The sequence below is a fragment of the Scyliorhinus torazame genome, chromosome 11, assembly GCF_047496885.1.
Source record: "Scyliorhinus torazame isolate Kashiwa2021f chromosome 11, sScyTor2.1, whole genome shotgun sequence".
Lineage (NCBI taxonomy): Eukaryota > Metazoa > Chordata > Chondrichthyes > Carcharhiniformes > Scyliorhinidae > Scyliorhinus > Scyliorhinus torazame.
This window is the reverse complement of record NC_092717.1, coordinates 57,337,896-57,364,246: the sequence shown is the minus strand read 5'-3', so window position 1 is coordinate 57,364,246 and position 26,351 is coordinate 57,337,896. Positions and strand designations below refer to the sequence as shown.

The following is a 26,351-nucleotide window of genomic DNA, read 5'->3' as shown; positions in this document are numbered from 1 at the left end:
CTGCCAAAAGTTCTCTTTCTATGTTGCCATATCCGGTCTCAGTTGATGTTAGGGCTTTGGGTGCAAATGCTGTTGGATTTCCGTCTTCTACCAGAGCCGCTCCCAATCCTCTGTAGAAGTACCTGCTTGCAGAGTGCTAGCTTTCTCTGTTGCGGTATGACACGCTTGACTCTTTGCATTTTACTTTGAGTTTATTTAAACTCCACTCATGTGACTTTGGTCACAGGTACTCAACATCCTCTCTCAACAGCTCTCATAGATTTTCTGTGTGCTCTAACATGTGAGGCATGAAAGGACATATCTACTGGATTAATCCATGGAACTTCTCAGCTCTTTCTTGTCTCTTTCGGAGCTTCCAGCTCAGAGATAGCTGTGACTATCCCAGTAGCCAACATGATTCCATTAGGACTGTACACCATTCTCAAGAATTAGCATTTTTCCGCCTTCAAAGAGTAGTTTTCTGCATTTTGCTTGATTGCAGCTTTCCGGATTCTCTCCATGATATTTTCCATCTACATCATAGACCTGGATATCATCAACCATGCGGCTGTTCATATCACCGCTTCAGTATGTCTCCTCCGCTTTCTGCTGAAACACATCCTGGTTCACTTTAAGGCCAAAGGTGGACACAAGATTTTGTTCTATCGAAAGGGTGTGTTGAATGTTTTCAGTAGCTATTTTTGGCATCAAGCTTGCTGAAAATCTTTTTCCCTGCCAGTGCTGGTATGATCTCTTCACATTTTGGAATAGGGTACTGATCTCTCTTTATTGCTTGATTAAGATCGTGGGGATCCAGGAGAATATGTAGCTGTCCATTTGGCTTTACTTGCACAGTAATCTGTGATCAACAATCTGAAGGCTGTGACTCTGGCAATCACTTTCTTTTCTTCCATCCCTTGGAGCTCTCCTTTTAAGTTCTATTGGTACTTTATGTGGAGGGTGAATCGCTGGTTTCTTCACTGGATCTATGTTGGTGTGATACTCAAAATCTTCGCAGCATCCAACCATCTCACCAAAACACTCTGGGTACATTTGGACCTGCCCTTTCTTGCTCCTGATTGGAGGGTGCTTTTCAATGGCCGTATTAACTTTAATCCTCAATGGTGCCTCCTTCATCTCATGGCTTAGCGAGATCAGCTGCTACACTTCACAACTGCTGAACCCTGGAATAGCTGGACCATCTGCTTCAGTGATGTAGAACATACAGTTAACATCTTTTTCTTTGTGTGTCCCTCTGATTTTGGTAATTCTTTGCTGTTGAATATCAGTTCCACCATATGCTGTCAGCGTGGCATTGATTGATTACACCGCATCTTTCTTTGGGTAACGATTTTCTTTTTAATATACAGGAAAGAACTTCTTGCATAGTCTAAGTGGGATGATGTTACTCGGTTCCAGGATCAAGCTTCCGCTTCAGATTTATGGTTATTAATTTATCTTTTCCCAGTTATTGGGCTTTCCACAAGCTCTGCAGTTTGATCTTTATGTGGACATTCCTTCTGTCTTTGAACTCTGTGGCGATCCACATCTCTTACACATCCTTCTCTTTGTCTGGTGTGCCTTTGTTTCTTGCTGTTTTACTGGATCAATTCTGCTGCCTTTCCCTTGACTTAACTGAAGTCTATTGGATAGCCAACAACTTCATCTGTCTCTTCATGGTCCTGATGGTGTCAACAACCTGTGATATTTTGAGCTTGTCTTTTCCAATCAGCACATCCAGGCAAGCAGGACCCCGATAGAGCTGAGCTATCAATCCAAAGATGTGCAGGTGAGGTGCTAAATTGTCCTTTAGTATCCAGGTATGTGTCGGTTAAGTTAAGGGGTTCTAGGAATAGGGCGGGGAAGTGGGCTTGGGTGGAGTGCTCTTTCAGAGTGTCGGTGGAGGATAGAAGTCTGAAATGAACCGACATTTAGGCACAAATTCTAGAACTTATATCAAGTGATTTCACGGTGTTTGGCAGAACAATACATTATCACTTTGGTACACTGATTGTAAGACAGCACTGAATGATGTGGCATTCTAACATGCATGCTTGGACATGACAACATAATTTTAATATAAATTTAAAGTAATATAATAACATAACAATGCCCTCCTGTTATGTTCACCAGTTTATTGTGGGCCAGAGTTTTCACCCTACTCCACGTGGCGTGTATTGCAGTGGTGGAGGTGGCCTGCTATTGGCTGGCAACGGGATCTTCTGCTCCCTCTGCTGTCAACAAATTTCCCCATTGTTCACAACCTCCGTCGCCATGGGAACCCACAGTGGGGGGGGGCGGGGGTCACCCTCAACTGGACTGGAAGATCACGCTGGCGGGAATGGCCGTAATACTTTGGCCTATATATCTTGAATAGTTGATTTTGCTCAGAGCAATGCAGAGATGGCAATAGTTTCTAAGTCTGCAACAGGTTTGTTACATTGCATGAAAATATCACTCCAATCACAAAATGATTGTGCATATAGATCAGCTTCAAGGTCTTTCATATAATTCCTACAGTGCAAAAAGAGGCCATTTACCCCATCGAGTCTGCACCAACCCTCTGAAAGGGCACTCCACCTAGAGTCAGGCCCTCACCCTATCCCCATAACTCAGTAACCCAACCAAACTTTTTTGAAAACTAAGGGGCAATTGATGATGACCAATCCACCTATCCTGCACATCTTTGGACTGTGGGAGGAAACCGGAGCACCCGGGGGAAACCCACGTAGGCATGGGGTGAAAGTGCAAACTCCAAGGTTGGAATTGAACCCAGGTCCCTGACGCTGTGAGTTAGCAATGTTAACCACTGTGCCACCGTAATGCCCTCTGATGTCTGTTTATTTACTGTGAATCGTCAATCAGGCTTAACCAATCAAGCACAGTGGGCATAGATGAGTTACCAGACTAACATTATCACCAAATACAAAATTATTAAACATTTCAACACTGCACCCCAATTGCCACTGCTATCTCCTTCCCCCTTCTATATCTACCACCATATCTGAGTGTTCCAAAGAACAAACAAAGAACAAAGAAATGTACAGCACAGGAACAGGCCCTTCGGCCCTCCAAGCCCGTGCCGACCATGCTGCCCGACTAAACTACAATCTTCTACACTTCCTGGGTCCGTATCCCTCTATTCCCATCCTATTCATGTATTTGTCAAGATGCCCCTTAAATGTCACTATCGTCCCTGCTTCCACCACCTCCTCCGGTAGCGAGTTCAAGGCACCCACTACCCTCTGCGTAAAAAACTTGCCTCATACATCTACTCTAATCCTTGCCGCTCTCACCTTAAACCTATGCCCCCTAGTAATTGACCCCTCTACCCTGGGGAAAAGCCTCTGACTATCCACTCTGTCTATGCCCCTCATAATTTTGTAGACCTCTATCAGGCCTCCCCTCAACCTCCTTCGTTCCAGTGAGAACAAAGCGAGTTTATTCAACCGCTCCTCATAGCTAATGCCCTCCATACCAGGCAACATTCTGGTAAATCTCTTCTGCACCCTCTCTAAAGCCTCCACATCCTTCTGGTAGTGGGGCGACCAGAATTGAACACTATACTCCAAGTGTGGCCTAACTAAGGTTCTATACAGCTGCAACATGACTTGCCAATTCTTATACTCAATGCCCCGGCCAATGAAGGCAAGCATGCCGTATGCCTTCTTGACTACCTTCTCCACCTGTGTTGCCCCTTTCAATGACCTGTGGACCTGTACTCCTAGATCTCTTTGACTTTCAATACTCTTGAGGGTTCTACCATTCACTGTATATTCCCTACCTGCATTAGACCTTCCAAAATGCATTACCTCACATTTGTCCGGATTAAACTCCATCTGCCATCTCTCCGCCCAAGTCTCCAAACAATCTAAACCCTGCTGTATCCTCTGACAGTCCTCATCGCTATCCGCAATTCCACCAACCTTTGTGTCGTCTGCAAACTTACTAATCAGACCAGTTACATTTTCCTCCAAATCATTTATATATACTACAAAGAGCAAAGGTCCCAGCACTGATCCCTGTGGAACACCACTGGTCACAGCCCTCCAAATAGAAAAGCATCCTTCCATTGCTACTCTCTGCCTTCTATGACCTAGCCAGTTCTGTATCCACCTTGCCAGCTCACCCCTGATCCCATGTGACTTCACCTTTTGTACTAGTCTACCATGCGGGACCTTGTCAAAGGCCTTACTGAAGTCCATATAGACAACATCCACTGCCCTACCTGCATCAATCATCTTAGTGACCTCCTCGAAAAACTCTATCAAGTTAGTGAGACACGACCTCCCCTTCACAAAACCATGCTGCCTCTCACTAATACGTCCTTTTGCTTCCAAATGGGTGTAGATCCTGTCTCGAAGAATTCTCTCCAGTAATTTCCCTACCACTGAAGTAAGGCTCACCGGCCTGTAGTTCCCGGGATTATCCTTGCTACCCTTTTTAAACAGAGGGACAACATTGGCTATTCCCCAGTCCTCCGGGACATCACCTGAAGACAGTGAGGATCCAAAGATTTCTGTCAAGGCCTCAGCAGTTTCCTCTCCAGCCTCCTTCAGTATTCTGGGGTAGATCCCAACAAGCCCTGGGACTTATCTACCTTAATATTTTTTAAGCCGCCCAAGCACGTCTTTTTGGATCTCAAAGAGACCCAGGCTATCTACACACCCTTCTCCAGACTCAACATCTACCAATTTCTTCTCTTTGGTGAATACTGATGCAAAGTATTCATTTAGTACCTCGCCCATTTCCTCTGGCTCCACACATAGATTCCCTTGCCTATCCTTCAGTGGGCCAACCCTTTCCCTGGCTACCCTCTTGCTTTTTATGTACGTGTAAAAAGCCTTGGGATTTTCCTTAACCCTATTTGCCAATGACTTTTCGTGACCCCTTCTCGCCCTCCTGACTCCTTGCTTAAGTTCCTTCCTACTTTCCTTATATTCCATGCAGGCTTCGTCTGTTCCCAACCTTTTAGCCCTGACAAATGCCTCCTTTTTCTTTTTGACGAGGCCTACAATATCTCTCATTATCCAAGGTTCCCGAAAATTGCTGTATTTATCCTTCTTCCTCACAGGAACATGCCGGTCCTGAATTCCTTTCAACTGACACTTGAAAGCCTCCCACATGTCAGATGTTGATTTGCCCTCAAACATCCGCCCCCAATCTATGTTCTTCAGTTCCCGCCTAATTTTGTTATAATTAGCCTTCCCCCAATTTAGCACATTCATCCTAGGACCACTCTTATCCTTGTCCACCAGTACTTTAAAACTTACTTAATTGTGGTCACTGTTACCGAAATGCTCCCCTACTGAAACATCTACCACCTGGCCGGGCTCATTCCCCAATACCAGGTCCAGTACCGCCCCTTCCCTAGTTGGACTGTCTACATATTGTTTTAAGAAGCCCTCCTGGATGCTCCTTACAAACTCCGCCCCGTCTAAGCCCCTGGCACTAAGTGAGTCCCAGTCAATATTGGGGAAGTTGAAGTCTCCCATCACCACAACCCTGTTGTTTTTACTCTTTTCCAAAATCTGTCTACCTATCTGCTCCTCTATCTCCTGCTGGCTGTTGGGAGGCCTGTAGTAAACCCCCAACATTGTGACTGCACCCTTCTTATTCCTGATCTCTACCCATATAGCCTCACTGCCCTCTGAGGTGTCCTCCCGCAGTACAGCTGTGATATTCTCCCGAACCAGTAGCGCAACTCCGCCTCCCCTTTTACATCCCCCTCTATCTGCCTGAAACATCTAAATCCTGGAACATTTAGCTGCCAATCCTGCCCTTCCCTCAACCAGGTCTCTGTAATGGAAACAACATCATAGTCCCAAGTACTAATCCAAGCTCTAACTTCATCTGCCTTACCCGTAATACTTATTGCATTAAAACATATGCACTTCAGGCCACCAGACCCGCTGTGTTCAGCAACTTCTCCCTGTCTGCTCTGCCTCAGAGCCCCACTGTCCCTATTCCCTAGTTCTCCCTCAATGCTCTCACCTTCTGACCTATTGCTCCCGTGCCCACCCCCCTGCCATACTAGTTTAAACCTTTTTTCCCTTCCTAGTTGGCACCTCATCCTAACTTGAGGGTTTCAGTGACACCAGAAATTGTCTAATCTTCTCTTGCTCTTTGTCAACAAGCTACCTGCTTCTCCCCACATCTTGACAGCACTGTGCAAAAGGATCCACCATCACCGGCACCTCGGGCCTCACCATTCAGGGATTTTTCCCAGCAACCCAGCATGCACCCTCAAGTAAGTTCAGCAGAATCTCTCAGCCGACCTGTTTTTAACATCCCATGTGGAATAAATGGGAAATTGATTGTATGTTATTAAAATTGTGTGAATGTACTCGTCCTCTCCCAAAATGTTACTTGCTGTTTACTTGCTGTTTAATTTTCAGAAACTTTACTTCCTGATGTTAGAATTCTTTTTCTGTTTTTATGTCAATGTTTAACATTGAAAATGCCTCGTTATACATCACAGCCTCTAACATATTTTTCTCAACTGTCCTATAAAGTTTTAAAACTATTTTCTTTTTCTTCTGTAACTCTATGAACATTTTTATTTTTTTCTTCAGAAAATAATTTTAAATTAGCTCTCATTGGAGAGCTCCAGCTCCATGACGACAGGCATCTCAGAGGTTGGAAACAAATAAAATGTAACACTGGACATTTAAAATACTTGGGAGTCCATGAATAATTAAGTTTTCTCCCATCAATTGTGCTCGGTTCTCTGCCCTCGCTCTGCACTTGCTTTGACTGTTTCTTTGTGCTTTCGCTTGGTTTTTTTTAGTGAATTAAAGCAGAATAGTAACTAGCATTCAGTCTCATTTCAGTAAAGGTGGGGGTGGGGGTGATGGGCTGCAGAAGTCATTGGTGTACAATGGGACTACATCCACTCCCTGAGCGCAGGCAGTGCTGTGAACCACGCTGGCATGGCCTGTAGGTTTCTTCGTCGATATCATTTGCTGATCATGAGGTGGTCCGCACTGGACACAGCCCCTGGCTCTATCTGGTTGAAGCAGCTCTACTGGAGCAAATTTTTCCCCCACAGAGTCTAAACTGGGAAGTATAAACTGGATGACATAATTCAACATAAAATCAAGTACAAGTATCCACTGATGTGCATCTTACTCTCCAACCTCTACTCAATAACTATTGGTTCCTCTGGGGAGTACAGATTTTATTGTTCAGGGTGGAAGATTGTAGGATTCTATAGATAATAATAATTTTTTTTTTAAATTTAGAGTACCCAATTATTATTTTTTTCCAATGAAGGGGCAATTTAACGTGGCCAATCCAGCTAACCTGCACATCTTTGGGTTGTGGGGGTGAAACCCACATAGACATGGGGAGAATGTGCAAACTCCTCACGGACAGTGACCCACGGCCGGGATTTGAACCCGGGTGCTCAGCGCCGCAGTCCCAGTGCTATCCACTGCGCAACATGCCGCCCTCTGATAATAATAATCTTTATTACATTAACACTGCAATGAAGTTACTGTGAAAAGCCCCTAGACACCACATTCCAGCGCCTGTTCGGGTACAGAGAGAGAATTCAGAATGTCCAATTCCCCTAACAAGTACGTCTCTCGGGATTGTGGGAGGAAACCGGAGCACCCGGAGAAAACCCACGCAGACACGGGGAGAACGTGCAGACTCCACACAGTGTGCAAACCGAGAATCGAACCAGTATCCCAGGCGCTGTGATGCAACAGTGCTAACCACTATGCTGTCGTGTCACCTGAGGAACAGTCAGACATTTTTTTCAACCGCAGATGTGAATCCAGGATGGTCATTTGCCTCCCTGCTGCCAGGATCAAGGGTGTCATTGAGTAACTACAAAGCACCCCAAGGAGAGTATGAGCAGACAGAGGGCATGGTCCATATTTGTACCAACAACATAGGTGGAAAAAGAAATGAAGTCCTGCCAGCAGGTTGTCGGGAGCAAGGACACGAGTAAGCACAACATTCAAAGTTAATAATCTCTGTATTTTACAAGGTGCCATGGGCTATTGAATGTAGAAATAGAAGAATAGACAAGCCGAATGGTGCCGAAGAGGTTTTAGATTTCTGGGGCATTGGGAGCAGTTCAGGAGGAGGATGTCCCATACAGATTGAATGAGTTACCTCAACAGAGTCAGACCAATGACTTCAGAGAGTGCCAAGACAAGGTTCCCCTCACCTTCACCTTGCATTCCACCAGCCTCCATGTTTAACATATTAGCCTTCATCATTTCCGCCTCCTTCAGCATGATGCCACAACCTTGCATTCCTCCCTTTTCAACCTCCCCTAATCATTCAGATTGAACCATTCCCTCTGTAACACCACCAACAACAGGCTGGCGGGAGCGGTGCGGGTCGGAAACATATGTTTCCACCTTTCCCCATCTCAGGCAAGAAGAGGGGGTGGGTGTACCTCACTCTGAAGGCCCCCTCAGAGTTGGGGTGCCCTACCCCTGGTACGGTCGAGCTCTGGGTCCCTCTTCCGGCCACAGTCCCATCTCTGAGACCTCTCGGAACTTACCTTCTCCAAGGACGCAGGACTTAGTCCCAGGCACAATGTTGCAGTACCGCTTCTGACCACTGTAGCGCTCTGCCTGGTCAGGTTGAAAAGCTGTCAGCCAGTCTGATTGTCCGACTGTTCTCATGGGTAGGACTTCCTTCCAAGGGTGGGCAGAAATTCCGCCCACTGCTAATCAACGCTCAATTGAGCGTTAACTGGAAATGGGAGTGTGAGAGTCAGTGGCTGCGCATCAGGCACCAACTTAGGATAGCTCGCCATCTTCAAAATTCTACCCAGTATTACAGTCTTTGCTTTAAACTGTTCCATTTGGAGACATCCTTTCTTGTTTCCTATTTGCATTAATTCTCAGTGTTCTGAACTGGCAATAGAAAACATTGGCTGGCACAACCCAATTGCAATTAGCTTCCCATTTACCCATTGATTCTTAGCGGCTCGTCCCTATGGCAACTTCACGTTACATGAGCATGTCTTGGAACACAATTATGCCAGTAGCAGAAAACTAATCATCCCTCTTTCCGAATGTGCTCCAGTCGACTTTGGTCTTAAAAGCGACATTACACAAAACAAATACAGGCATTTCACAGAAAGTGAGTCACCAATGCATCCATCCATCTATCATTCCATTCATCCATCTATCTATCTGTCTAGCTATCCATCTATCTATCTGTTTATCCATCTATTCATCTATCTATCTCCTTGTCTATCCTTCTACCCGCCTATCTATCTGTCTATCTATCCGACTGTCTGTCTGTGTCTGTGTCTGTATGTCTATCTATCCGACTGTCTGTCTGTGTCTGTGTCTGTATGTCTATCTATCCGACTGTCTGTCTGTGTTTGTGTCTGTATGTCTATCTATCCGACTGTCTGTCTGTGTCTGTGTCTGTATGTCGATCTATCCTTTGCATTATAAATCTTGCACATAGTGTGTACTTTCAGCAACACTTTTTTATCACCCTTTCAATCACTCACTCAGCCACATTTATTACCATAAGTGAGTCATTCTAATAGATTGGCTTGACCGGGTGATTCTAACAATTAGGATAATATGCAGGTTACGTATCCTGCACTTGGTTTCATTCTCACGGACGCAAAGAAATCTTAAATTACAAAGTGTTACACTTCTTTCTCCTCGTAGTGCATACAATTTCCACAATGCCTTCAATAATTTAATTGTCCTGTTATTCAAGCAGGCCCAGGTTTTTTTCAGCCTGGAAGCAAATTTACTATCATTTACTATCAGGCACATTTGGCTTTCTAATATTAAAGGAACATGTGTCAAAATTGTACCAGACAGAGTACAATATAGTAAGGATCCTTCCTATTAATTCCCTTATTTCCCCTTTCTTTTATTTTGTTGTTGCATTTTTGATCTATGGATGATTGATGGATGTCACTTTAAGGCAAATAGCCTGTAAAAAGCCTCTACCTTTAATTCAAACAGCAGAATCCGGAAGGCTGTGTTGCTTTAAACTGGTGATTGAAGACTGGTCGACATCAGTAAGGACTTGATTGATTGACTGGTGACCAATGAATTGGCCCAAAAGGCTGTGCTCAGCCCGGTAACAGGTGATGATTGAATCTGATCCAACTGATATGTGTTTCAGAGTCCCAAGGTTTCAGCTTTGATTCTGGCAGCCTGATGAAGAGACCCAACCAACTGCCTCCGAAAAAATCAAGCAAATTCTCTCCAGAAGGCCATTGTGAGGGTAGTCACTCTCTTCTGAAAGCCTCTGGGTGCTGAGGCCTGAAGTCAAACCACGATCTGAAAGCAATGTTTGATGTAAAATAAAGTGTTTCTCCAGAAAGATAGAGGCCTGATTGCAAACCTTGAGCTGAAGGCCCAGTTTGATGTAAAGGTGTCTTTCCAGAAAGCCTGCTGCCTGTGAGTACGGCATTTTCTAAACTACAGGAGCCCTGAATGAATGACTCTACAAAGAAGACCATTATTGGCTGCAAACCAAATATGCTAATCTGCAAGCTTGCTGTGACCTAAGTGCGCTGAAGAACCACCATCTGAAGCAAAGCCTCTTATCTTTTAACTTTCATCCTTTTCATCACCTCTGTGTTTGTCTGGCTTGTGTGTGTGTGCGTGGGTAGAGGGTGGGATAGTTAAAGTGGTTACTAGGTATTGTTGTTAACCAGTTTAATTTACTGCATATTTCATGATAGTTCTTGGTATAAATAAACAGTAATTATATTGACGCTTACAAATTTGTTGGCTGTAATTATTGGGCAGCCAAGGGCCAAAGGTATTTTTAAAAGAATTATTGGTTAATTCAATTGTGTTCTAACTCCGGGGCATGTGGGGCTGGAATTGACTGTGCACTAACCCAGGGTGTCGAAGCAATATCATCACAAGGAAAACAGAGTATGCGTTTTTCCCAGAATTTTCAAGATGGAAGCCAATGTTAATGAAAAGAGATTATATAATGTTATAGTAATGTAATGCTGGGTGCCTCTTAATTGAAATTTGAAATTAGCAGGCATGTTCTAACTTGCACAGTGAACAACAGTTAAACTCTGAATTTATTCATTCAAAGGGTGTGGGTATTTCTGGCTAAGCCAGCATTTATTGCCCAGCCCTAAAAACCCTTGATAATGTGGCGGTGAGCCGCCTAATTGAACCTCTGCAGTTCATGTGTTGTAGGTACACCCACAGTGCTGTTAGCAAGGGTGACCCAGGACTTTGATCCTGCACCAGTAAAGGAATGGCAGTATAGTTCCAAGTCAGGGTGATGTGTGGCTCAGAGGGGAACTAGCAGGTGGTATCCTTCCCCTGCATCTTTTGCCTTTGTGTTTCTAAGTGGTGAAGGTCACAGGTTTGGAAGGTGCCATTGAAGGAGCCTTGCTGTATCTTATAGATAATACACACTGCTAGCACTGTGCATCAGTGGTCGAGGGAGCGAATGTTGAAGGTGGTGGATGGGATGCCAATCAAGTGGGTTGGAACTGTGCTCATCTAATCAAGTGGAGAGTATTCCATTTCACTCCTGACTTGTGCATTGTAGGTCATCAACAGGCTTTGGAGAGTCATGAAGACCTGCAGCACGGTAGCAAGGAAGCACAAGTAGCTAGCACTGTGGCTTCACAGCGCCAGTGTCCCAGGTTCGATTCTCCGCTGGGTCACTATCTGTGCGGAGTCTGCAATTTCTCCCTGTGTCTGCGTGGGTTTCTTCCGGGTGCTCCAGTTTCCTCCCACAGTCCAAAGATGTGCAGGTTAGGTGTATTGGCCATGATAAATTGCCCTTGGTGACGAAAAAGGTTAGGAGGGGTTATTGGGTTACGGGGATAGGGTGGAAGTGAGGGCAGTGGGTCGGTGCAGCTTCGATGGGCCGAATGGCCTCCTTCTGCACTGTATGTTCTATGAGGTCAGTTACTCACTGTAGAATTCCTATCGTCCTGTTCTTGTCACTATCGTATTGGTATGGTTTGTCAAATACAGTGGGGATTCACTCATGGTAATGCCATTGAATGTCAATGGGAATAGTTAGATTCTTTCCTTGTTGGAGATGGTCAATGTCTGGCAATTGCATGGCGAGAATGGTCTCCTTCATGCCATACTTGGTCAAATACTGCTTTGACGTCACCTCTGGCGTTCTTCTCTTTTGTCCATGTTTGGATCAAGATTATAATGAGGTCAGCAGCTCAGTGGCTCAAGTGGAACCAAAACTGAGCATCAATGAGCAGGTCATTATCAAGCAAGTGTCGCTTGATAGCGCTGTCGATGACCCCTGTTTCATTGTGTGGTTGGATTCCAGACGGGTGCTTTGTGCATCTTCTATTCTCCCAAAGTATGTTGTTCAAGTCTGTAGATTCTCAAAACCATTATTACTCTTTATTTACAGCAAGGATTGACACATCTGAACCTCTACACATGTTTGCAGCTTCACTTCCTTTCAGGTCTCTCTTACTTCTCAATCATGTGATCTGACATCTTTATTACATCAGCACAATGTATGTTTCCGATGTTAACACCTCATATCTCCCCCCAAGTCTTTATCCCTTTCATATCTACATCCTCCTACATCTCCATCCAAAGTTTCAGACTTCACAGGGTTACTCTCTGCTATACATCGACTAATCATCCCAATCACATTATGATCTCCTTTTGAGGTTGGGGAGCTGGTGGCGTAGTGGTATTGTCACTGGGTGAGTAATCCAGAGACCCAGAGTAATGCTCTGGGGAATCCAGGGTCAAATCCCACCACTGCAGACGGCAAAATTTAAATTCAATAAAAATGTGGAATTAAAAGTCTAATGATTGCCATAAAAAAACACATCTGGTTCAGTAATGTCCTTTAGGGAAGGAAATCTGCCGTCCTTACCCAGTCTGGCCCACATGTAAATCCAGACTCACAGCAATGTGGTTGGCTATTAACCACCCCTCAAGGGCAATTAGGGATGGACAATAAATGCTGGCACAACCTGTGACACCCTTGTCCCATGAACAAATAAAAAATATATATATATTCCATACTCACCTTTCTGAGTGTTCTTCTCCTGGCTGGCTGTTGAGCTTGTCTTTTTTCTTCATCATGATCTCAGTGATCAAGTTCAAGGTTCTATTGACTTTCTCTCCAAGGATATTAAAGCACTATAGTTTCTCCTTATGATAACCCAGCCTGGCTCGATCATTTACAATCTTGGTTGTGGAGTTTTTTCAATGATTGAGCCTTCCTTCAGTTGGTCTCAAATCGGGCTTCATCACTAGTAAGTCAAGTGCTCTATGTCTGCAATCAAAGTTCTGAACCTGGTTGCTTCACTTTCTTCCTCACTGTTTTACCCTCTCATGGTCATTTGTGGTGATTGAGGTTTTGCTCTAGAGATGGAAGCTATGTTCTCAATCTACTACCCATTAGCAACTCTGGCGGTGATAAACCATTTTGTATTGGTGAGGTTTGGTGATTCAGAAGAGCTAGATTAAGGGGCTGGATTCTCCGTCTGTGGGATCCTCCCTTTCGCCGACAGCGCACTCACGCCCACGGATTTCCAAACGGTATGGGGGTGCTCACAATTGGAAACCCCATTGGCCGACTGCCAGGACAGAGGATCTCGCTGTCTGCGGGGGCAGGTCGCACCAGAAAACGGATGCGGTGAGACGGAGAATTGCGCCCAAGGTCTTTGTTTTTTTCAATAAATCTGAGATTGTTTTTCAGCCTCGCTCAACTTCTCCATTTGCATGAGGAAAGCGAGGTGAACTGGTTACATGAATGAACCCATATTCGTTTGCAAAACTGTGGAATCGTTAATTCTCAACTTGTAGCTGGGACCCCATGTGTCCCATAAACTCTCTTGAGGGTTTGGGTGACTATGCAACTTGTTTATTGCAATCCACTATGAGTCATAATCAATGACAATGAAGGTTTTCCCCCAAATTCAAATAGGACCATTTCGAAGCTCTCCCATGGCCTTGATGGAAAAGGGTTCATGGCTATTCACGGCACAAGAAAGACAGTTAGAAATCATCTCTTCTATAGAGAGGGTAATGCCTGGCCACCAAATTGATTGCTGTGCTCTTGAACAACATTTTGTTCATCCAAGATGACTTTGGTGGAGTCTTTGAAGAATATCAAGCTGAGTTGTTCTCACTATGACTATTCTCTTGTTGATTGGTAATTGGCCAATGTTTGTGAAGTGCTTGTTCTGTTCAAGGTACTGCCATTATTGCATTAGTGGGGATGATTTGCTATCCTTTAAGACAATATTCTCAAATTTGGAGGCATTCTTCATCGCGTTTTTGGGCTTCTTTTATTCCTGAAATGTTATTGCAATAGTTGATAAGTGCTGAGTGATTCGGGTTTACATTTTTCAATCCCCTGATGAAGTGTAAATCCTTGTTTGGTTCTTTCTGATGATATTTGTGACTAGTGTGCCTGCTGTTGTTTGATACTTCCCTTACACATACTCTGTGATTGAGTCATATCTCATCAATCCTAGACTGAACCACTGTATTCACCCCCCACACCACCCCTTCACCAACATCTCACCACCCCTTACCACCCCAACTGGTGATCAAATCATGTATGTGTCTTGCGTGTTGCAGGATCACCTGGTGATGAGGCTGGCCCTTCTAGTGTCCCCTACCGCGACCCCAACCCCAAGCAGAATCCAGCAACAAGGAAGCTACGGACAGTGACGCGAACCCACAAAAGCCAGCCCGAGACACCCCGGAGCACCAATCCGGAGGCAACACTGACTTCCCGTCACTGCTGTTACCAACACCCTCCACCTTTCCCCCAAATCCATTGACCCCGTTAGCCCCAAGCATTATATCTAATTACTTCTTGAAAGTACACAACGTTTTGCCTCAACTACTTTCTGTGGTAGTGAATTCCACAGATTCACCACTCTCTGGGTGAAGAAATTTCTCCTCACCTCAGTTCTAAACGGTTTACCCCTTATCCTCAAACTATGATCACTATTTTTGGACTCCCCCGCCATCGGGAACATTCTTTCTGTAATAATCTGTATTGTCACAAGTCGACTTACATTAACAGTTGAATGAAGTTACTGTGAAAAGCCCCTGGTCGCCACATTCCGTGCCTGTTTGGGTACAGGGAGGGAGAATTCCAAATGTCCAACAAGTCTTTCGGGACTTGTGGCTGGAAACCGGAACACCCGGAGGAAACCCACGTACAGACTCTGCACAATCTCCCAAGCCGAGAATCGAATCTGAGACTCTGGCGCTGTGAAGCCATAGTGCTAACCACAATGCTACCGTGCTGCCCTACACTGAATCTACACTGTCTAATCCTGTTTGAATTTTGTAAGTTTCGATGAGATCCCCTCTCACTCTTCTAAACTCCTATGAATATAATCCTAACCGACTTAGTCTCTCCTCATATGACAGTCCTGTCATCCCAGGAATCAGCCTGGTAAATGTTCGTTGCACTTCCTCCATAGCAAGAACATCCTTTCTCAGATAAGGACACTAAAATGCACACAATACTCCAGGTATGGCCTCACCAATACTCTATACAATTGCAGTAAAACATCTCTATTCCTCCATGAAAATCCTCTCGCTATGAAGACCAACATACCATTTGGCTTCTTGACTGCCTGCCGTCCCTGCATGCTTACCTTCAGCGACTGATGCTCAAGGACACTAATGTCTTGCTGAGTATCCACCTCTCTCAATTTAAACCCATTCAAATAATATCGGGAATGGGCTAGTAGCGGCGTGACGCCATTCGCGACAGCGTCACCCTTCACGGACGCGTGCGGCATCACTGTAGAAAAGACCCCCCCCCCGGAGAGTCGGCAAAATGGCCGCACGCTGCGCAGCACCAAGTGAGACCCCCCACTGCCTGCCCCCCTTTCCCCTACCCCATTCCCCCTTCCCCCATATCCCCCTTCCCCCATATCCCTCCTTCACCCATATACCCCCTTCCCCCATATCCCCCTTCCCCCATATCCCCCTCCCTCCATATCCCCTTCCCCATATCCCCATAGCACCTTCCCCCACATCCTCCCTACCCCCATATCCACCTTCCCCCATAACCCCTTTCCCAATATCCCCCATATCCTCTTCCCCATATCGCCCTTCCCCATATCCCCTTCCCCAAATATCCCCCTTTCCCCATAGCCCCATTCCCTCATATCTCCCTTCCCCCATATACCCTTCCCCCATATCTCCCATATCCCCTTTCCCCATATGCCCCTTCCCAATATTCCCCATCCCCCATACCCCCCTTCCCCCATATCCCCCTCCCTCCATATCCCCTTCCCCATATCCCCTTCCCCCACATCCCCCTTACCCCCATATCCACCTTCCCCCATAACCCCTTTCCCCATATCCCGCATATCTCATTCCCCAAATAGCCCCCTTTCCCCATAGCCCCACTCCCTCATAACTCCCTTCCCCCATATCCCCCCATACCCCCCTCCCTCCATATCCCCCTCCCCATATCCCACATATCCCCTTCCCCCACATCCCCCTTAACCCCATAACCACCTTCCCCCGTAACCCCTTTCACCATATCCCCCATATCCCCTTCCCCATATCGCCCTTCCCCATACGCCCCCATATCTCCTTCCCCAAATATCCCCCTTTCCCCATAGCCCCCTTCCCTCATATCTCCCTTCCCTCATATACCCTTCCCCCATATCTCCCATATCCCCTTTCCCCATATGCCCCTTCCCAATATCCCCCATATCCCCCTTCCCCCACATCTCCCTTCCCCCATATCCCCCTTCCCCATATCCCCCTTTCCCCATAGCCCCATTCCCTCATATCTCCCTTCCCCCATATACCCTTCCCCCATATCTCCCATATCCCCTTTCCCCATATGCCCCTTCCCAATATTCCCCATCCCCCATACCCCCCTTCCCCCATATCCCCCTCCCTCCATATCCCCTTCCCCATATCCCCTTCCCCCACATCCCCCTTACCCCCATATCCACCTTCCCCCATAACCCCTTTCCCCATATCCCGCATATCTCATTCCCCAAATAGCCCCCTTTCCCCATAGCCCCACTCCCTCATAACTCCCTTCCCCCATATCCCCCCATACCCCCCTCCCTCCATATCCCCCTCCCCATATCCCACATATCCCCTTCCCCCACATCCCCCTTAACCCCATAACCACCTTCCCCCGTAACCCCTTTCACCATATCCCCCATATCCCCTTCCCCATATCGCCCTTCCCCATACGCCCCCATATCTCCTTCCCCAAATATCCCCCTTTCCCCATAGCCCCCTTCCCTCATATCTCCCTTCCCTCATATACCCTTCCCCCATATCTCCCATATCCCCTTTCCCCATATGCCCCTTCCCAATATCCCCCATATCCCCCTTCCCCCACATCTCCCTTCCCCCATATCCCCCTTCCCCATATCCCCCTTCCCCCATATCCCCCTTTTCCCATATCCCCCTTCCCCCATATCCCCCCTTCCCCCATATCCCCCCTTCTCGGATATCCCCCTTCTCGGATCGTGTTTTCCGGGTCCTTAGGGGGGAGGGGGAGCAGCCCCAAGTCGTGGTCCACATTGGCACCAATGACATAGGTAGGAAAGGGGACAAGGATGTCAGGCAGGCTTTCAGGGAGCTAGGATGGAAGCTCAGAACGAGAACAAACAGAGTTGTTATCTCTGGGTTGTTGCCCGTGCCACGTGATAGTGAGATGAGGAATAGGGAGAGAGAGCATTTAAACACGTGGCTACTGGGATGGTGCAGGCGGGAGGGTTTCAGATTTTTGGATAACTGGGGCTCTTTCTGGGGAAGGTGGGACCTCTACAGACAGGATGGTCTACATCTGAACCTGAGGGGCACAAATATCCTGGGGGGGAGATTTGTTCGTGCTCTTTGGGGGGGTTTAAACTAATGCAGCAGGGGCATGGGAACCTGGATTGTAGTTTTAGGGTAAGGGAGAATGAGAGTATAGAGGTCAGGAGCACAGATTTGACGTCGCAGGAGGGGGCCAGCGTTCAGGTAGGTGGTTTGAAGTGTGTCTACTTCAATGCCAGGAGTATACGAAACAAGGTAGGGGAACTGGCAGCGTGGGTTGGTACCTGGGACTTCGATGTTGTGGCCATTTCGGAGACATGGATAGAGCAGGGACAGGAATGGATGTTGCAGGTTCCGGGGTTTAGGTGTTTTAGTAAGCTCAGAGAAGGAGGCAAAAGAGGGGGAGGTGTGGCGCTGCTAGTCAAGAGCAGTATTACGGTGGCGGAGAGGATGCTAGATGGGGACTCTTCTTCCGAGGTAGTATGGGCTGAAGTTAGAAACAGGAAAGGAGAGGTCACCCTGTTGGGAGTTTTTTATAGGCCTCCTAATAGTTCTAGGGATGTAGAGGAAAGGATGGCGAAGATGATTCTGGATATGAGCGAAAGTAACAGGGTAGTTATTATGGGAGACTTTAACTTTCCAAATATTGACTGGAAAAGATATAGTTCAAGTACAATAGATGGGTCGTTTTTTGTACAGTGTGTGCAGGAGGGTTTCCTGAAACAATATGTTGACAGGCCAACAAGAGGCGAGGCCACGTTGGATTTGGTTTTAGGTAATGAACCAGGCCAGGTGTTGGATTTGGAGGTAGGAGAGCACTTTGGGGACAGTGACCACAATTCGGTGACGTTTACGTTAATGGTGGAAAGGGATAAGTATACACCGCAGGGCAAGAGTTATAGCTGGGGGAAGGGCAATTATGATGCCATTAGACGTGACTTGGGGGGGATAAGGTGGAGAAGTAGGCTGCAAGTGTTGGGCACACTGGATAAGTGGGGCTTGTTCAAGGATCAGCTACTGCGTGTTCTTGATAAGTATGTACCGGTCAGACAGGGAGGAAGGCGTCGAGCGAGGGAACCGTGGTTTACCAAGGAAGTGGAATCTCTTGTTAAGAGGAAGAAGAAGGCCTATGTGAAGATGAAGTGTGAAGTTTCGGTTGGGGCGATGGATAGTTACAAGGTAGCGAGGAAGGATCTAAAGAGAGAGCTAAGACGAGCAAGGAGGGGACATGAGAAGTATTTGGCAGGAAGGATCAAGGAAAACCCAAAAGCTTTCTATAGGTATGTCAGGAATAAGCGAATGACTAGGGAAAGAGTAGGACCAGTCAAGGACAGGGATGGGAAATTGTGTGTGGAGTCTGAAGAGATAGGCGAGATACTAAATGAATATTTTTCGTCAGTATTCACTCAGGAAAAAGATAATGTTGTGGAGGAGAATGCTGAGCCCCAGGCTAATAGAATAGATGGCATTGAGGTACGTAGGGAAGAGGTGTTGGCAATTCTGGACAGGCTGAAAATAGATAAGTCCCCGGGACCTGATGGGATTTATCCTAGGATTCTATGGGAGGCCAGGGAAGAGATTGCTGGACCTTTGGCTTTGATTTTTATGTCATCATTGGCTACAGGAATAGTGCCAGAGGACTGGAGGACAGCAAATGTGGTCCCTTTGTTCAAAAAGGGGAGCAGAGACAACCCCGGCAACTATAGACCGGTGAGCCTCACGTCTGTAGTGGGTAAAGTCTTGGAGGGGATTATAAGGGACAAGATTTATAATCATTTAGATAGGGATAATATGATCAGGGATAGTCAGCATGGCTTTGTGAAGGGTAGGTCATGCCTCACAAACCTTATTGAGTTCTTTGAGAAGGTGACTGAACAGGTAGACGAGGGTAGAGCAGTTGATGTGGTGTATATGGATTTCAGCAAAGCGTTTGATAAGGTTCCCCACGGTAGGCTATTGCAAAAAATACGGAGGCTGGGGATTGAGGGTGATTTAGAGATGTGGATCAGAAATTGGCTAGCTGAAAGAAGACAGAGGGTGGTGGTTGATGGGAAATGTTCAGAATGGAGTACAGTCACAAGTGGAGTACCACAAGGATCTGTTCTGGGGCCGTTGCTGTTTGTCATTTTTATCAATGACCTAGAGGAAGGCGCAGAAGGGTGGGTGAGTAAATTTGCAGACGATACTAATGTCGGTGGTGTTGTCGATAGTGTGGAAGGATGTAGCAGGTTACAGAGGGATATAGATAAGCTGCAGAGCTGGGCTGAGAGGTGGCAAATGGAGTTTAATGTAGAGAAGTGTGAGGTGATTCACTTTGGAAGGAATAACAGGAATGCGGAATATTTGGCTAATGGTAAAGTTCTTGAAAGTGTGGATGAGCAGAGGGATCTAGGTGTCCATGTACATAGATCCCTGAAAGTTGCCACCCAGGTTGATAGGGTTGTGAAGAAGGCCTATGGAGTGTTGGCCTTTATTGGTAGAGGGATTGAGTTCCGGAGTCGGGAGGTCATGTTGCAGCTGTACAGAACTCTGGTCCGGCCGCATTTGGAGTATTGCGTACAGTTCTGGTCACCGCATTATAGGAAGGACGTGGAGGCTTTGGAGCGGGTGCAGAGGAGATTTACAAGGATGTTGCCTGGTATGGAGGGAACATCTTATGAGGAAAGGCTGACGGACTTGAGGTTGTTTTCGTTGGAGAGAAGAAGGTTAAGAGGAGACTTAATAGAGGCATACAAAATGATCAGGGGGTTGGATAGGGTGGACAGTGAGAGCCTTCTCCCGCGGATGGATATGGATGGCACGAGGGGACCTAACTTTAAACTGAGGGGTAATAGATATAGGACAGAGGTCAGAGGTAGGTTCTTTACGCAAAGAGTAGTGAGGCCGTGGAATGCCCTACCTGCTACAGTAGTGAACTCGCCAACATTGAGGGCATTTAAAAGTTTATTGGATAAACATATGGATGATAATGGCATAGTGTAGGTTAGATGGCTTTTGTTTCGGTGCAACATCGTGGGCCGAAGGGCCTGTACTGCGCTGTATTGTTCTATGTTCTATGTTCTATGTTCTATGTTCTCCATGTCCCCTTCCGCCATATCTCCCTTGCCCCATATCCCCCCTTCCTCCATATCCCCCTTCCCCATATCCTGCCTTCCCCATATCCTCCCCTTCCCCCATAACCCCTTCCCCCATATCCCACCTTCCCCCATATCCTCCCCTTCCCCATATCCTCCACTTCCCCATATCCCCCCTTCCCCAATATCCCCCTTCCCCCATATCCCCCTTCCCCCATATTCCCCTTTCCCCATATACCCCTTCCCCATATCCCCCCTTCCCCCATATCCCCCCTTCCCCCATATCCCCCTTTCCCCATATCTCCCTTCCCCATATCCCTCCTTCCCCATATACCCCTTCCCCATAACCCCCGTATCCCCCCTTCATCCATATCCCCTTCCCCATATCCCCCATATTCCCCCATGTCCCCCCTTCCCCCATATCCCCCTTCCCCCCATATCCCCTCTTCCCTCATATCTCCCCTTCCTGCATATCCCCCCTTCTCCCATACCCCCTCCCCATATCCCCCCATCCCTCCTTCCCCCATATTCCCCTTCCTCCATATCCCCCATATCCCCTTCCCCCATAACCCCCTTCCCCCATATCCCCCCTTCCCCCATATCCACCCTTCCCCCATATCCCCCTTCCCCCATCTCCCCCTTTGGTGTTGATAGTTGTTAAGATGTTTACTGTGGGTTTATAAAGTGTTAACTGGTTTCATAAATAAACATTGTTTTAATTTAAAAGTACTGTAGATTTCTGTTTGCATCATACCTGTAAGGTAGGCCCGTGTGTTCCCCATAACCACAATCTATTCAAAGTTGTGTGTCAGGTGAACTTCATGAAACACTTTGGGGCTCTCTAAACCCTGGCCCATAACACAGGGACAGGAGAGGGCAGTCCAAGGTGCTGCAATTTTCCAGCACGTGCCCCAGCACAGGCCCCATTACCTCCACCTTCCTTGAGTGGCCCGTTGGCCCCTGACCACTCCATAGGATGGGGCTGTGCGCAGAGCTATACCCTGTGGAACCCCCGCTACCTGTCGCTGCCAGTCCTGGAGGGCCGCTCTGGTCTCGACCAGGGTCTGCATGCTCATAGCCAAAGAGCATTGGGAATGGACCATCGCCGCCTGGTCTGCGCCACATAACCCTGCAGTTGTGCCACCACCTTCTGGCTCTGTGATACATCAACTATTGATTGCACCATGTCGCTCTGGGATGGGTCACCTCCCTCATCGGCCAGCGCCTGGGCAATGCCATCAACGTTCTCAACCATGGCCCGCTGTAATGTCCAGTGGCTCTGGCACATGGCTGCCTGTGAGAGAGAAGCCCTCTCCTGGGCCTAGGCCAGCACCTGCACAGAATGCCCCACACCTTGGACATGCTGATCCATAGCCAAAAACCTCGCCCCGATGCCTCCATAGCAAACACCACCCATGCAGTGATGAGCTGGGTGGCACGCATGGTTGGCACCACCTCCTGCTCCTGCACGCGGTTGCACTCCTCCAATTGCACCTGCTGGTACTGGATGCTCGCCGTCAACCCCTCATGTAGTCCCTGGCTCTGTGACTACATCTCCACAATCGATGCGACTGTCTATTCCAGAAGCCCGAAACCCATCTGGACGGCAGCTAGTCCCTGGGGTCGGTCCGCCCTCCAATTGTCCACCCCCTTCGGAGTTCTTACCTCCGCCTGCTATACCGGAGCAACTGCATGGTGCGCACAAAAGGCAGTCCCCGGAGCCTCTTTACGAAAGTGCCCAACCGAGGTGAGTGTCTCTGGGATGTTGCAGGATGTTGGAGACAGCTGTAACGGGAAATCCGTGTCATTCCCGGACTCGAGCTCTGGAGTGTCCTGGGTTTCGGGTCGAGGGCTCCCGTTCATGTCGGTATTGTCCTTGTCGCTGGTCGGCACAGAGGGGTGCTCAGGTTGTGGCACTGGCTGGGGGGTGGGGGACACCAGAAGGGCCCACTGCATCGCCAGCCTGGTCCTGCAAGACACAAGACAAGCTGCACGATTAGACCACGGATTGGGGGGGGGGGGTCACGTGTGGGTGTGACAGGGGTTTGTGCCAGGGGCACGGTGCTGCCTACTCACGCTGGTCGCACTGAGGAGGTTGTGCTGTTTTTTACGGCACTGCAGGCCGGTCCGGATGGTGATGCTGGTGGCGCTGACCGCCTCTGCCACCTGTGCCTGGCAGCCTCCTTCCCAGGCCTGATTACAGGGTGGCTTGCTTCTCTTTCACAGCATCCAGATTGGTCTCGAGCTTGGCGTCGGTGATTCGTGGTGCCGTGCGTCTTGCTGCCACCTTGTTGCCTCGGGTGGTGTTGTATCTGCGACTGCAGCTTCTCAGCCTCCTCGTGAAATGACGAATCCGGCACTGTTTCTCATTGGAATCGATTGTGTTCCTCGTTGCGCCAGTGCTAGCCCCTTAACAGCCACTGAATCGGTCCAGGTGCGGCGCCAGTTTTGCTGGAGTGAAGTCTCCGAGTCCTGCCCTGGCGTCAACACTTAGTCTCAGGAACAGAGAATCCAGCCACATATTTCAGGGAATTTTTACAATAATAGTCTCATTCTCTGGGTGTGTTTAACAAAACATTTCACAATTGTGCTTGTGATCATTTTCCTTTATGATTTAATGTTCTTAACTTCATTAATTTATGCTGTTTTAATATTTAGTAAAGTTTGTTATTTTTCCTGTGAGAATTCTATCACTCAATGTAGTAATCATTAGCTTTCTGAATGTTTGTGGTAATAGGAATCAACCTCTTGTTGCTGGTTGTACTTGGGGTCTGGTTTAGCTTACTTGGCTCGGCAACTGGTTCGTGACGCAGAGCGAGGCTAACACTGTGGGTTCAATTTCCATAACGGCTGAGGTTATTCAGGAAGGCCCCACCTTCTCAACCTTGTCCCTCGCCTGATGTGTGCTGATCCTCAGGTTAAATCAACACCGGCTACCACTCCTTCTCAAAGGGGAAAGTAGCCTCTGATCATGGAATCCCTACAGTGCAGAAGGAGGCCATTCGGCCCATTGATTGAGTGTGCACCGACCCTCCAAAAGACCAGCCTACCTAGGCCCAATCCCCTGCCCTATTCCTGAAACTTCATCCTAAGGGGCAATTTAGCATGGCCAATCCACCTACCCTGCACATCTTTGGACTGTGGGAGGAAACCGGAGTACCCGGAGGAAACCCACGCAGACACAGGGAGGAAGTACAAACTCTGCAGTTACCCGAGATCGGAATAGTACCCATGTCCCTGGCGCTATGAGGCAGCAATGTTAACCACAGTTCCACCGTGGCGGTCATCTGGGACTATGGTGACTTTACCCTTACAAATGATTTGGTGACCGTGCCCTGGTTTTATCCACATATCTGACTGAGCCTCAGTCTTGCACAAGGAGCTGGATTTGGAATTGGCTCTCCTCTCACAAAAACTGCTGCTGCTTCTCAATTTAATTCTGCATTTGACAAGGCAGCAATATTCTGGGGTATCTGACACTGCACTGTGTTTTAAGGCTGAGATTGTTAATTAGTAACCTTGCTGTGCCCCTTTGTAAGGAAATGTAATTGTCCTCATCTTAACGTTAGTATGTGTATCACAAAGCTATTCTAATAGCTTCCCAACCATTTCTTTATAAAGGGAAAAAGCTTACCTTAAAAATGGTTATGCCTGCTGCACGCACTGACTTGTATTGTCTCTGGCAATTGGCAACTCTCCAAACTACAGAGGGATTTTAATAACACGCAGCTCAGGGACAAACAGCAGCATTGTGCAAAATGAGTGGAGCGAGGAGTGGTTATCTGAGCCATTAATAAAGTTCTAATGCTGCAGCAGCTGCTAGCTGTCAATTAGTCTTGCCGTTTCATTTGGGTTGGGGTGAGAGCTATGTGCTTTCAGAAATTTGCTGCTGTGACCTCTCTCTCACCCCTGTGCATATTGTGTCTGAAGCAGAGTCCATATTCGTGCAAGCTGTAAAAACATGTTGCTGTCCTTTGATCAATGTTACATCCTGGTGAGGCGATGACTGGCTCTGTGGAGGATCTATCCAAGATGTTGGGTTTGTTAATCTTGCAATACAGTGGACTTGATCTATATTTTTACAATTTAACCTAAAACAAAATTAATGGAAAACAATTAACCATTGTTTTTACATAAGTTTGGCTCAATGATAGCACCCAGTGTCTTGAGTCTTATCCAGTGATAAGATACTTTGGGTAATCCTCATTGTCAAAGGTGCTACCCTCTGGAGACCTTAACCCTCAGTACCTCCCTATTGCTTCTGTTGTATGTGAAGGATTTCAATTCACTACTTGAAAAAGAGCAGGGAGTTCTACCAGTATCCCATGCCAATAACCGGAACAGTAACTAATTATTTACCTCTTTGTTCTTTGTGAAATCTGGCTGTGCCCAAATTGGCTGTTATGATTACCGATATTACAATGGTGACTGCACTTTACAACTGTCATTCTTTTGTTGGGAATTGATTTGAATGTTGTCCAAGGATGTGAGAGGCACTTGATAAATATGCAAGAGCGATTCCTACCAATGGATTTACTGCATTCATGCTGTCACCAGCAGTTAAAGTGTAGGGATAATTGAGGCTTAGTAAATTAAGAGCGGCCGAGATATTGGATACAAGGCACCTATTTCAATTGGTAAAGAGGTCAATAATCAGGAGGCAGAGATTTACATTGATTGCTGGAAGGATTAGAGGGGAATCATTCCTACCCAGCAGGGACTGGAATTCACTGCCTGAGCAATCATGGTCGGGATTTTCCAAAATCGTGGCAAAGTGTTGACGCCGGCGTAAACACTGGCGTGTTTCACGCCGGCATCAACAGGCCTCTTGACCCAGCTAATCTGCAACCCACAGGCGGCCAGCATGGCGCCAGAGTGCTTCACGCAGCTCCAGCTGCCGATAAAGGCCCCAGAACATCCGGCCGCCGGTCCGCGCATGCGCATGTCGGCTGTTTTCGCGCCGGCCGCCGTGGAACATGGCGGACCACTACAGCGGCCCGGCGCGGAAGAAGATAGGCCCCCCCTGGAATGCACGCGCCCGCCAATAGGTTGCCCCCGATCACGTTCCTGGCCATCGGGGGGCCCCCCCCTGGAATCTGATCCCCCGCCCCACCCACCAGGACGGCCCACACAGCCGTGGCGTTGAACTCCCGCCGGGTGAGACCATACGGGAACCACGCCGGTGGGACTTGGCGAGAACTCGGCCGGTCGACCACGGAAAATCGCTGCGAGAGCCTCTTTCAACGGCCCCCGGCTGGCGCCGCATCGACCGCTCGCGGGCGACTGGCGCTGATTCTGCTGTCGCCGGAGAATCGTGTCTCACCATCGGACCTGATCACGGGCATTCTCCGCCCCCGTGCCAATCGCGATTTTGGTGTGGAAGCTCGGAGAATCCCGCCCCATATCTCTTTATTAAAGCAATAAAAAATATATACAAGGCCAAACAGTACAAATACTAATTTTGTGTTGGAGAAACAGGGTACCCTCCCCTCAGTACCAATGTACGGGGAGGGGGGTGGACACTCTGATCATTAAAACAGTTCACAAC

General features: G+C 47.5%; 1 protein-coding gene across 3 annotated transcripts in view; it reads right to left on the bottom strand.

The window, feature by feature from the left end:
* The window catches only part of LOC140385296 (uncharacterized), a 31,410-nt gene extending 6,865 nt beyond the window's left edge, over positions 1-24,545 (bottom strand). For 2 of the 3 annotated variants that reach the window (XR_011933331.1, XM_072467313.1), the window contains exon 1: positions 24,438-24,545. The gene's annotated coding sequence lies outside the window, so the exon portion shown is untranslated. Of the gene's footprint in view, positions 1-8,503; positions 8,830-24,437 lie in introns of those variants that run through there. The other variant, XM_072467314.1, reaches the window with a different exon arrangement.
* Positions 24,546-26,351: the final 1,806 nt, after the last annotated feature.